General features: G+C 42.4%; 1 protein-coding gene and 1 pseudogene across 5 annotated transcripts in view; one reads left to right on the top strand and one right to left on the bottom strand.

The window, feature by feature from the left end:
* KCNIP4 (potassium voltage-gated channel interacting protein 4) overlaps window positions 1-13,703 on the bottom strand; it is a gene marked incomplete at both ends in the record, with an annotated part of 944,241 nt that overhangs the window by 207,316 nt on the left and 723,222 nt on the right. The window lies entirely within an intron of this gene.
* On the top strand, window positions 5,987-6,704 carry LOC307102289 (small ribosomal subunit protein eS6-like; annotated as a pseudogene). The gene has a single exon. The product of its transcript is annotated as a small ribosomal subunit protein eS6-like (transcript).

The following is a 13,703-nucleotide window of genomic DNA, read 5'->3' as shown; positions in this document are numbered from 1 at the left end:
GATAGAGACAGATTTGGGAGTTGCTTTTGGCAGGTCTTTCAGTAACACATGAAGGAAGAGCAACTGCAAAGGCCCTAAGACAGATAGTAGCTCGCTCTTGACCAACTTTCAATTCAGATACTCCCTATAGTGAGCCATAAGTGTCTCCCTTCAAGGGCCCATAATCTAATGGTGAAAACAGATATGTCAAGTGATAAATGATAGAGGTATATCAAGAGCTATGAGGGAGATGCAGTGATGATTCTACAGAACCATGGAAAAATGGAAGTGTGCTGTGAACAGAATCAGTGTGCCAGGGAGGGGGCAGCGGTCTCCAAGGAGAAGAAGGAATTTTCCTGGGATATGGGGCAGGTTGTGGGTGAGTGTGTGCTATGCCTGGGAAGGATAGCATGTGAAAATTCATGGAGGTGTGAAGGAGCACAGCATATTCAGTATATTCTCCTGGGTGTGCTAAGCTAGGGTCCAGAATGGGGAGAAGCAGAGGATAGAGGAACGAAAGGCAACACCTGGAAGCAATTGAGCTTGGCAAGGCCTCAAAACAAATTCTCTGTTTTTGAGGACAATGTCACTGAAAATGCTCCAAGTGAATTTCCCAGCAGTGACTGTCTGGCTTTCCAAACTCTCTTGATGTCTGTGGTTCTCAACTTCCATTAGAGTCATCAGAGGAATTTATAATAAACTAGAGGCCCAGTGCATAAAATTCGTGCATGGGGGGCGGTGTCCCTCAGCCCAGCCTGCACCCTCTCCAATCTGGGACCCCTTGAGGGATGTTGACTGCCCGTTAAGGGTTGATCCCACTGGGATCCCACATCCCTCTCACAATTCAGGACTGCTGGCTCCCAACCGCTCACTTCCTGCCTGCCTGATTGTCCCTAACTGCTTCTCCCTGCCAGCCTGATCACCCCCTAACTACTCCCCTGCCAACCTGATTGATGCCTAACTGCTCCCCTGCCGGCCTGATTACCCCTAACTGTCCTCCTCTGCCAGCATGATCACCCCTAACTGCCCTCCCCTGCCAGCCTGGTCACCCCTAACTGTCTTCTTCTGCAGTCCTGGTCGCCCCCAACTGCCCTCCTCTAGAGGCCTGGTCACTCCCAACTACCCTCCCCTGCAGGCCTGATCGCCCCTAACTGCCCTCCCTTTCAGGCCTGGTTCCTCCCAATTGCCCTCCCCTGCTGGCCTGATCGCCCACAACTGCCCTCACCTCCCAGCCATCTTATGGCGGCCATCTTGTGTCCACATGGGGGCGGCCATCTTTGGCCATATGAGGGCGGCTATCTTGTGTGTTGGAGTGATGGTCAATTTGCATATTACCACTTTATTATATAGGATATAAATTTTAAAAAATTCAATCCCACCATGACTTGTGTGGCTCAGTTGGTTGAGCGTCATCCCATGCACCGAAATATTGCTGGTTCGATTCCCAGTCAGGGCACATGTCTGGGTTGCAGGCTTGATCCTGATAGAGGGCTCGAAGGAGGCAGCTGATGAATGTTTTGCTCTCACATCAATGTTTCTCTCCCCTTTCCTCTTTCTAAAAATCAATAAGTATCCTACTTAATAAAAAGGTAATATGTAAATTACCATCACTCCGCTACGCTCACGATTGGGCCGGTGAGAGGCGCAGGGGGCGGGACTCCGGGTGGCCGGGGTAGCCGATTGGCCGGTGGGAGGCAAAGGCCGGGCAGCGGGGACGGAAGGTCCCCGCCCTTGCCTCCCTCCAGACCCAATTGGCGGAGGCAAACGGAGGAAAAGGCCGGGTGGTGGGGATGGAGGGTCCCGGCCCCCCGCCCTTGCCTCCCTCCGGACGCGATCGGGCCCCCGCGGCGCTGAGCGGTGGAGGCAAACGGAGGCAAAGGCCGGGCAGTGGGGACAGAGGGTCCTGGCCCCCCACCCTTGCCTCCCTCTGGACACAATCGCAGCGCCCCCCCCCCCCCCCCCCACCGCTAAGCGGCGAAGGCAAACGGAGGCAAAGGCCGGGCGTGGCCGAATGGGGCTGGCTGGATGCTGAGCTCGCATCGCCAGCTGGGGCACGAGCTCAGTGTCTGCGCCATGGCTGTGCTGGGGCACAGAAGGGGCCTCTGGGGCAGCGAGCCCATGCCCCCGTCCTGGCCAGCCTTGCGGTGGGAGTGAACGGGCCTGTGGGGCCCGGAGCTTAGCATCTGCGGGGCAGAGGAGGAACCAGAAAAATGAATCTTTCCAGTTCCTGATGCTGACAGCCCTATGGGTGCCGGGGTCCTCCACCTGCAGCCCCCAGTTGCAGCCCATCAGCCCAGGTCACAGACTGGAAGCCCCCTGCCAGCAGTCCAGCGGGACCAGTGTTGCGCTGCGGTAGTGGGTGTCAGTGGGCATGCTACAGACATCAAATCACTGCCACTGAGGCCACCCACCCACCCACACACACACACACACACACACACACTCTCGCAAGTAGTACGGTCCAAGGGGGTGACTCCTAAGGCAAGGCTCCCATGGCAGCTGATGCTCACCATGCCAGGTGAGGAAGCCAGACCTGAAAGCCCAAGCCCCCGGGTACCCGAACTGCAGGGCGTCGTGGGCCAGGGCCTTGAGGAGCCCCCAGGACAAGCATCTTCCCAGAGGCTGTGCAGAAGGAGGGGAGGTACCTCTAGCTATAGGCCAGGGTGAGGGATGCTGGTGTATTTGCAGACCAAGACAGGGCTGAGGGACCCCCTCCCCCACACCCCCATGCATGAATTTCGTGCACCGGGCCTCTAGTATTAAAAAAAAAAAAATAAGTCCCTGGACAATTAAAATCAAAAGAGCTGGGAGTTGAGTTTAGTAGTAGTTTTCTACTACTGAAGCAGCCAGTGTTGAGACTCATTCTTTCCAGAAGAATCAGCAGGGAAAGAGTTCTCTTGAAGGCCTGAGGACATCTTACACATGGCAGAGACCCCCCCTCCCCCCCTCCCCCCAGGGAAGAAGCCATCCCCCAAATGACTAGGAGCTGCCAAGGACTGATCCTGGGACTGACAGTATCTATGTTCCTGGGTTTAGCAAAAGTCATTTTGAAAGTAAAGCAAATGGAAGAAATGTAATCATTATGCAACCAGGCTCTGAAATCTAATGGAGAGATCTGAACTTAATGGTGCCCCAAAGGCTCCTCAGGAATTATCTCAGAAGAAAACAATGGTGCCAAAGGGAGGCCTGGATTCTAAAAGGTCCCAAGCTACCTCCTGGCTTTGCTTTTCCATAATGACACCTGAGGCAGGAGTGTTTGTTCTGTAAACCTTAGTTAAACAAAGTTAGCCTCCAAGACACCAGGGCTTTGGCAGAGAACTGTTAGTTTAATTGGAGCTCATCTGTTTTTGTTCCTAATGAGTCTCCAATTTCATAGCCTGCCCCTAGTTTGAAATAAAATGTCCCCCCTGCCTGGGATGATTAAAAACCTGTTTAAGCCTATAATATACGGTAGTTGCCGAAATGTTTCCACCAAACAATACTGCTCAGGACTGAAGCCAGCAGGCAGGATGGGAATAGAGAAAAACTGTTGCTCGCTGGAACTTTAAGAAAAAAAATCACATCCAATTATCCATGTTATACTTGGTTAAGGAAACCACCTTAGAATTGCACGTACTTCTCCAAGTTTGCTACAGTACTTGCTCCTAGCCCCCTTCCCTTAACACCTTTTTTAGTTTTCTAGGAGTTTTCTCATTTGTAGCATGTGATGAACAATTTTAGGGGTCCATAACATTAAGTCTTGTCAGAGTTTCTGGCTGAAATTAGGCTGTCTATCCTGATTGCCAGAGAGCTGCTCTATGCTAGAAAATGTCTTTGCTAAAAATAAACCTCTTATTGACAAAAGTACTAGTACTTGGGTCAGAATAAATGCAACTTCATCTGGTAACTATGGGCATTTTTCTCTGGGAAACTGCGAGGTGCTAATCACTAGGTGTTTCTTTAAGAGAAACAATGAAATAACATAAGTCCAAGCACCTCTGTTCTCAGACTTATACATCCCTTTCACCCTCCTCCAAAGTTTGGGATCTGAGGAGTTCAGCTGTCTGCCTTGTATATTCTGCAAACTAGTGCATCAGAAAAAAAAAGTTCACAAATAATAAAGGAGCAGATGTTTCCTGAATCACAATAATTAAACAGAGTAAGCTAATTTGCCCATTGACCTGTGGTTCTTAGCCTTTTGAAATATCTGATTAAAGGTGTGAAATTTGTTAGAAAAGGCAAACACACATGCCCTGTTACACCATAAACATATGCAGTGGGCTCCATGATGTGTACACACAATAACTGGCTTAGTGAATGGCACATGGTTGATACTCAATAAATATTTTTTTCACTGAGTGAATGCATAAATGAGTGAATGAAATTTCATGGTAAGTTTGGATGGCCATGAAGGATGATTTCAATAAACTCTGTCTTCAGAGCTTCCAGCATCAATGTGAAACATTATGAAATTGAATTCTCCCAATTTATTCTAGCTCTGGAGATGTTCTTCCCATTTCTGTGTTAAGGGTCGACCATCTCCTTTCCTCCCCACACAATTTATATCCAGAGAGGGCAAGCATATTTGATTAGGATTCCATGTAGAGAATTATAATCACTTCCAGCCTCTCTCACAGTGAAATATATATATATTTCAGAGAGGAGGAAGGGAGAGGGAGATAGAAACATCAATGATGAGAGAGACTCATTGATTGGCTGTTTCCTGCACACCCCACAACACTAGGGATCAAGCCCACAACCCAGACATGTGTCCTGACCAGGAATCCAACCGTGACCTTCTGGTTCACAGGTTGTGGCTCAACACTAAGCCACCATAGGTTGATGCTCAACCACTGAGCCATACTGGCTAAGCTAATCTAGATTTTTTGAATGAAATATTTGGTTGTTCCTAAACTCCTCTGTAACACAGTTAATTACCATCTCTTGATTTCTTCCCACATACCTATTGTAATGCACGTTAACTTATCTTCTTTCTCAGGAGACATCATCTGGTCCCTTTATTTCCAAGTCCCAAGGTCATCTTAGTCCATATCCTGCAAAGGCAGCTATAGAACACTGGCTCAGGTTCCTCTCTGTGGCTGACCTGGGCTGCCTGCTCTGAGCCTCTTCAGACATGTGCTCTGAAAAGATGCTTCCACAGGGTCTATTTACAGGAACATATTCTGTCCACTCCCCCATCCACTCAACTGTCCTAACTGTGTCTAAGCCATTTAAAAAAATCTTCTTTGCCTACATCTTAGTCTTCTGGGGCTGCCATACCAAAAACCATAGACTGGCTGGTTTAAGCAACAGAAATTTATTTTTCACAGTCGGCTGAGAAGTCCAAAATCAAGGTGCTGGCTTATCTGGCTCCTGGTGAGAGCTCTCTTCCTGGCTTACAGATGGCTAACTTCTCACTTTGTGCTCACACAGCCTTTAATCAGTATGTTCAGGAAGAGAAAGGGAGAGTGAGCTCTTCTTCTCCTTATAAAGCCACTAATCTCACATAAGGGCCCCACCCTCATGACCTAATCATAATTACCTCCAAAGACACAATCTCCAAATATCATCACATTGGGTTTAGGATGAAACATGTGAATTTTAGAGGGACACAAACATTCAGTCCACAATTCCTACTGACTGGGGAGAGAAACAGTGTTCAAAGAAGAGGAAACAGAAATTCTTTTGAGAGCCTTTTGTTCACCAGATACATCTCATGCATACTTTATTAAATCCTACCACTATGGGGTAGCCATGTAGACTCCTATTTTAGAATGAGGACTCAGAGGGTCAGAGAGGTTAAGTCACTTGTGCATGGTCATATAGTTAGGAAACAGTGACCCAGGGACCCTCACCTACGTCTCACTGCACTACCCTTTCATGGCTGCAAACACTGGTTGGAGGATTGAATGTGTTAGTCTTACTGATGGGGACCTTTAAATAACACCAACATCTAGACCCCACCCCCATTATAAAGATTCATCCAGCTCTTATTTATGGGGCCTCAGAGGTGGTCAGGAGCTTCATGATGAAGCTGAACATCTCTTTTCCAGCCACTGGCTGCCAGGAACTCATTGAAGTGGATGATGAGCGTGAACTTGGTACCTTTTATGAGAAGTGTATGGCCACAGAAGTTGCTGCTGAAGCTCTGGGTGAAGAAGGAAGGGTTATGTGGTATGAATCAGTGGTGGCAATGACACACAAGGATTTCCCCATGAAGCAGGATGTCTTCACCCAGAGCCTTGTACACGTGCTACTGAGTAAGGGATGTTCCTGTTACAGACCAAGGAGGACTGGAGAAACAAAGTGCAAATCTGTTTGGGGTTGCATTGTAAATGCCAATTTCAGTATTCTCAACTTGGTCATTGTAAAAAAGGGGGATAAAGATATTTCTGGTCTCTATGATACTACTGTGCCTCATCACCTGGGCCCCAAAGATCCAGCAGAATCCACAAACTTTTCGCTCTCTCTAGAGAAATGATGTCTGCTGATATGGTGTGGAAAATCCCCTCAATAAAGAGGGTAAGAAACCTCAGATTCAGCGTCTTGTCTTATTACTTCACCTGTTGCTTGGAAGAAACAATGTGCTAAGAAAAATAAAGAAGGGGCTACAGAATCTTCTAAACTTTTGGCTAAGAGAATGAAGGAGGCCACATGAAACACTCCAGGCACAGTTGCCAAAAAAATCTCATAGACTGTCCTCTCTGAGAGTTTCTGCCTCTAAGTCTGAGTCCAGTCAACAATGAGATTTTTCTAAGAGTAACAAATAAATAAGAACAGATATTTAGAGAGCGAGAGGGAGGGAGGGAGGGAGAGAGGAAGGGAGGGAGGGAGGGAGAGAGAGAGAGAGAGAGAGAGAGAGAGAGAGAGAGAGAGAGAGAGAGAGAGAGAGAGAGAGAGAAAGGATTCATGTAGACTGGGGATAAGGCTACCTCCACAGACAGGGGATTCTGACTTGTGACCTGTTTGGAAACCGCTGCATCTAACTCACTGCCTTCCCAAGATTAATAAATACTGAGGTTGCCTTTCAAGTGACAATGATCTCTGATGTGCTAAAACAGGAAAACATCATTTCAAGGCTCATCCCTGGCATCTTAGGAAGTGACAAGCATATACCAACTGTCGACTTTGTCTGAGAGGGGTAATTATACTCACATGCCTACTGCTTCTTAGACATTGATAGGTCACTTATTAAGGACAGAAGGTCTTGAAGATATTAGAAGACACAGGAGACACACACACAGACATCACTCCCAACAACAGCCACGAAAAAGCACCACCAGGCATTTTCTTCGACTCCTTCTGACAGGAATATGTCCACACCTTTTTCCCTTCCCCTGTTCACTAAAATAGTATTAGATGTTACTATAAAGTCATGGGTTTTGATTTTAAGATGAAAATAACAAAGGGACAAAAAGAAACCTTTGGAGGTGATGAATATATTTATTACTTTGATTGTGATGTTGGCAATATAAGTGTATACAAAGGTCCAAATTCACCAAATTGTATACATTAATTATGTGCAGTTTTTAAAATACCAATTACACCTCCCTAGAGCTGGAAATATTTGAAAACCAGCATTTAAACATCTAAATGAAATTTGGGGCCTTCCCAAGAAGCACTCTGGGGAGCCCGCACTGAATTTAATGGTGCTACTGAAGCTCCAGCGCTTGTTGAATTCCCCAGGCGAAATGCCTGCAGAGTTTGTGACACATTCTTTTGAATGTCTGCTGGAAAAATCCCTGACCTTTACATGATGGATGTGAGTTTTTGAAATAACAAAATTGTATTTGGAGACAAGTTCTACAGTTAAGCCAAGTGAACAAAACTAATAATGCCTTCACTACGGTCTTGCAAAACTTGTTTCAAGATCAATTACAATATAGAATTTTCCAAATGATTTTTAGCAATAATAGCATAGTATATTAAGGTCATAGATTAAGGTGAAAAATTTTTAGGATGAGATATATTTGAAAATGTAAGTTATGATTTTTTTTAAGGTTGTCTTTCTTGTATACTTGGGTTTTTGTTTGAAATGAGATCAATTTCAGATGATATTAGGTAATTTCATGCTACCAGGGCAAGGATTGATGAAACAAAACAGTTTCTTTCTTTCTTTTTCTTTTTTCATTAAATTTTTTTTTCCAGTTACGGTTGACAATCAATATTACACTAGGTTCAGGTGTATAGCATAGTGGTTAGATATTTATATAACTTACAAAGTGAATACCTCAATAAGTCTTGCACCCACCTGATACCACATAAAGTTATTACAATATTATTGACTATATCCCTTAGTCTGTAATTTACATCCCTGTGACTATTTTGTAACTGCCAATTTGTAATTCCTAATTCCTTTACATTTTCTACCTGCTCTTATCTGACAACCATCAGTCTGTTCTCTATGAGTCTGTTTCTGTTTTGCTTTTTAAATTTATTTTGTTTTATAGATTCCACATAAAAGTGAAATCATATGGTATTTGTCTTTCTCTGAGTTATTTCACTTAGCATAATACCCTCTAGGTTCATTTATGTTGTTACAAATTGTAAAATATCATTATTTTTTATGGCCAAGTAATATTCCATTGTATATTTGTATCGGTATTCTTTATCCATTTGTCTTTATTGGAGCATTTAACCCATTTACTTTTAAAGTAATTATTGATAGGTATGTACTTATTGCTATTTTATTAATCGTTTTCTGATTGTTTTTGTAGTTCTTCTCTGTTCCTTTCTTACTCTCTTGCTTTCTTGTATGTTGATGACTTTCTGTAGTGTCGTGTTTGGATTCCTTTCACTTTATTTCTTGTATAGCTCTCGTAGATTTTTGGATTTGGTTACCATGTGCTTCATATGTACAAAACTATGTTTATAGCAGTGTATTTTAAGTTGATGGTTGTTTAAGTTCAAACATTCTAAAATACCTACCATTTTTACTCATCCCTTCCATGTTTATTTTTTTTTCATTTTCTTTTACTTCTTTTGTGAGTATGTGTATCCCTTAATTTACTATTGTAAACATGATCTTCTTACTTTTGCCTTTTAACCTTTATACTAGCTTTAGTGTTGGTTGATTCACTGCTTTTATTATGTGTTTGCCTTTGTCAGTGAGAATTATTTTCTTTGTGATATTTTCTTATTCATTTTTTTATTTTTCTTCTTAAAGAGGTCTCTTTAACAGTGTTGTAATACTGGAAACCAAACAGTTTCAAAGGTTACTTTAGGTTGCATTGTCCTGTTCCAAGATCTACCTTTATAAAACATAATGTGCACATATACCTCATTTATTCTACTAAATGTCTCCAGATACTGTTGCAACAAGATATGCATAGTAAGGAAATAATTGGGCAACATATAAATAATAATATTGATAATAATTAGGGGAAGCAAGAGAGAAGAAGTAAAATGCATTCACTTAAAAATAACCTGAAAATAATTGGCATGTTTGCTTTTTTTGTGAAAGTCACTAAGCCAGCATCATGATCTGTCCTCATTAACATTACAAGTGCTGCTTCTACCATATTCACTTCCTGGTTGCATTATAGACCTGTTTGCATTCTGTGTGACTGATGAACTCAAGGCTTCATACAATCTTGGTTTCTGAAACATCTTCTCATCACTGACTGAGTCACAACCTGCCATTATTTTGAAAATCTTGTAAGGGTCTAGGATACTTGGACAAGGTTAATATTTCTCTTAGCACTTTTTCATCTTCTTGTGTGTGGTATTATTTACAGCCAACTTTGGAAAAAAAACAACTTTGCATACTTACATCGCACCTGCTTCTGCATTATACATGACTGTGATTTAGACTTATAGAAAATGTTCACAGTAACCAGATCTCTGGGCATGCATGTGCTTACTGAATAATTTATTTCTTAGTTTCCAACTAGAAAAACACATTTATAACGAAACTCTCTTTCTCACTTTGTCTCCATGTCAACAAGAATTAAGTCTCTTTGATATTGGCTGTACAGGCGAATCTCCCAACTTTGGCCTCAACGAAGCATAACCAATCCCATTAAAATCCTATTCCCAGAGTGCCTTTGAAAAAGTTCCTTGCTGTCACACTATCCCTAGATTCAACAGATATATTTTTGGATGTACTTAATGCTCGTGTTTATTTCTTTCAGAATCTAATTTTATCACTTAGCTTCTGTGGCATAATCGAGACAAGCTGAATGAGTTATCTCCTAACTAGATTATTTAAAAAAGACCCAAACTAGTTTCAAAATACTTTTGATGTTTGGAGTGTTTCAGAAGGAAGGAGGGAAAGAATGATAATCAAACAGAAGCATGATAAGAATGTAATAAGCTAATCTGTCCAGGAAGTAACTATGGCAAAATTGAATGGGGGTTTTGTAGAAACAATATGTTTTTATAATATTCTAACATTTCAATAGGACATGGGCTTATAGAGGGCAAAGATCAAGCCTTGTGGCTTTTGGTGTGCCCAGCACCTAGCATTATTGTGGCATATATATGGTAGGTACTCAATAAATATCTGTTGAATATAATATTATATATGCTTTCCTAGGGAGAAAAAAGTGGTTTGAAATTCAGGGTAAAGAATCTAATTGTTTGACTCTCCAAAAATGTATGTGTTTTGCATTTTCAGCATTTCATGCCATATAAAATGTTCAAGGAGCACCTGGTGAACCAGATTAGTATTATAAAGTAGGGGGCGTTATTTATGACATAGGAAGTAGGACTAAATTATTTCTACCTTCCAGATTGAAAATGAGTCAGTCTTCGAAAATACATCTGTTCTATATCCCTCAAGACCTTTCCTGATGGTGGGATAGTGACCAGCTTTGATACCTGCCATGATGTTAATAGGCAATGACAACTGAATGTGCTGGCCTTTCTAGGTAACACATTTAACTAGAAACCTAATGCTTTAATTCAAAGGTGTGACTCATTCTAAAGCTGTGAATTAAAGCAATTGAGGGGTAGAATATCATGGCCCAAGGCATGAGCACAGAGGAAACTTCTCACTGGGGAGCTGGGAATGAAGTGAGATGAGCAGTAATTGGATGCTTGCAGCCATTTAGTGAATTCAAGGTAGTAAGGTAAACTCCACCTAATTCTGGGCTAGAGCCAACAAGCAAGGGGTCTAAACACAGGATGTAGCACAAATATAGCAGAATCGGGACATACATCCCATTTCAACATCAGCAGAGCTGGGAGGAGGTAAATCTGAGATGATGTGACAGGCACTGGCATCAAATCCAGCCCTGGGGGGAGGGAGGAGGGAAGATTGCAGGAATTAGGTAATGAGGTCAGGACTTTCAGGGAAGGAGAGTGGAAACCAGAAGCCAGCTAGAGGGCTATTAACTATGCTGACCACATGCTGAAAACAGAGGGTCCAACTTGATGCTCATGAAGGTCCTCCAGGGCTACATTTCCTCCAATGAGCCAGTGACCTCCAGACATCAGGCATGGGGTTGGCCAGCTCTCTGAGTTTCCACTCAGTAGCAAAAAAGAAGTCCTGAAAATACTACATGGCCTTTGAGCTCAGAATGAACAATGCCAGAGACCACAGCAGCGCTTGAAACTGTGGAGCTTTTCAGTAATTCCAACCCGTGCCTCCTAGGGGGCGCCCTGTTCCTTTCACACCTGAGGTGACCTCTCTAGGTAGGATGTGTGTCGGTAAAGGGGAACATTGATAGGCCATTATAGTGAATATCAATGTCCATTTTGTGCCTAAAATTGGAATTTGGGTTTAGAACTTAAACAAAAATACAGGGAGTGAGTCAACGGACAGACTTATTTTCTTCGTTTTCATCATTTTATATTCCTTAGCTCCTTGAAGTATCTGGTGACTAAATACACTACTTGCTTCAGAGATGGTGCATATATGATATGCCTTTATAAAAGCAAAGCCGTTTCATAAAGTTGGGAAATTTGGAGGTGAGGTATCGACAGATTCGTCTCTTGACCAAATTTATTCAGGGTCTCCTGAAATTTTCAAGTAGGCCTTGAATTTGAACTCCTGTGTTCATCTCTGCATTGTCCCAGAATTTAGCAAGAATCCTGCTAAGTTGGTTTAGCCAGAATCCCCCATTTGCCATATCTGATCACTCTCTGTATCTAATTGGATATAGAAACTGATAGCTAAGAGGCAAATGTGGCCTGTAGACATGTGTCGTTTCCTTAGTGTGCTTTTAAAAATCAGAATAAACATGTCTTTAAGCACAGTGTGCCTCTCCAGCTTTCCATACATCCTCTTATACCCCCAGCACATGGCTGTGCTACACACGTACAATGCCTTAAAGGTTTTTGAGTTGGCAGACATTGAAGCTCAAACCACAGGCTCCAATGTGCTGCTTCTACTCCTTGATTAATCTCAGAAGAACATACTGTCTACTGTATTCCCTAAATTGACTGGAATTGCCTCTGCATATAGTCCTTTAGGAATGCTCCCATTCATCCAATATCCGTTAGTTCCTCCCGTCATTATCTAAGGGTGCTCCTCGTGTAAGTATTAATTCACAAAGTAAAAAATAGAGCAACCTGCCAGGACTTTTTATCCACATGATTCTTGATTTAAAACATGATGTGTTCCAGATGACAGTCCCTCTTCTGTCTGTAAGCAGGTAAATGCCCTCTGCACCCCAGATTTGCCAGACTGTTAATGACTGGCCCACCCAAAAGGGTGCATGATCTTCAGGCTGCACAGAGAAGTCTTTATCTAGTTACTTGATGGCATTGCCATTCTATCATCCTTCAGATAGATGAGCTTGCTTTAAAAAAGATTACTTCATATCTTGTATCCAAGAAAATTAAGCACTTTTCAAACTTGGAGAGCATTATTTTTATTACTATGACTAGACGGTAACTGAAAATTGAAAACTATTATCATGATTTATCCCTCCAGATGGTTATGAAAAGATGAATTGAATATAGTCAATTAAAAATTAATAAAATGACTAGTATGATGAAGTAGCAAAGCCAAAAAGATCTGGAAGAAAGAGTCCAACTTGTCTTTCTGAAGACTGAGTTATTTGAGTCTGTCAAGAATGGGGAATCACTATAGAAAAGAGCTACTAAGCCTTTTAAATATATTTAAGCTGCTTAATATAAATTGGTATTCCTGTTTTCTCAGTCATTCCACCTTTCCTCAGGACACCTCCAACCACTGGAGAATGGAACATGCTTGCTAAGATTGAACCATATGTGAACATAGCCTATGAACATTCAACCTGTGCAAGCATCTCAAAAATAAATAAACTCAAATCCAATTTTCATATTATGTAGCTTGTAGGCAAATCCAACTACTTCATTTGATGCTATTAAAATAATATTTTGGTTCATATATACGGAGAACAAATCGCTGATTGGCCGGTGGGAGGGGTATTGGGGAGATGGATGGAAAAGGTGAAGAGATTAAGAAGTAGAAATTGCCCAGCTGGTGTGGTTCAGTGGTTGAATGTCGACCTATGAACTTGGAGGTCATGGTTTGATTTCCGGTCAGGGCACATGCCCGGTTTGCAGGCTCAATCCCTAATGTGGGGCATGCTAGGAGGTGGCCGATCAATGATTCTCTCTCATCATTAATGTTTCTATCTTTCCATCCCTCTCCCTTCCTCTCTGAAATTAATAAATATATATATATATATATATATATATATATATATATATATATTATAAAGAAGTAGAAATTGGCCATTATAAAGATAATCACAGGGACATAAAATACAGCCTAGGAGTATTTAGTACCCTATTTAGTATGTATTTAGTCA

Source organism: Cnephaeus nilssonii, assembly GCF_951640355.1.
Source record: "Cnephaeus nilssonii genome assembly, chromosome: 1".
Classification (NCBI taxonomy): domain Eukaryota; kingdom Metazoa; phylum Chordata; class Mammalia; order Chiroptera; family Vespertilionidae; genus Cnephaeus; species Cnephaeus nilssonii.
The sequence above is the reverse complement of the archived record's forward strand: the minus strand, read 5'-3'. Positions and strand labels throughout refer to the sequence as shown.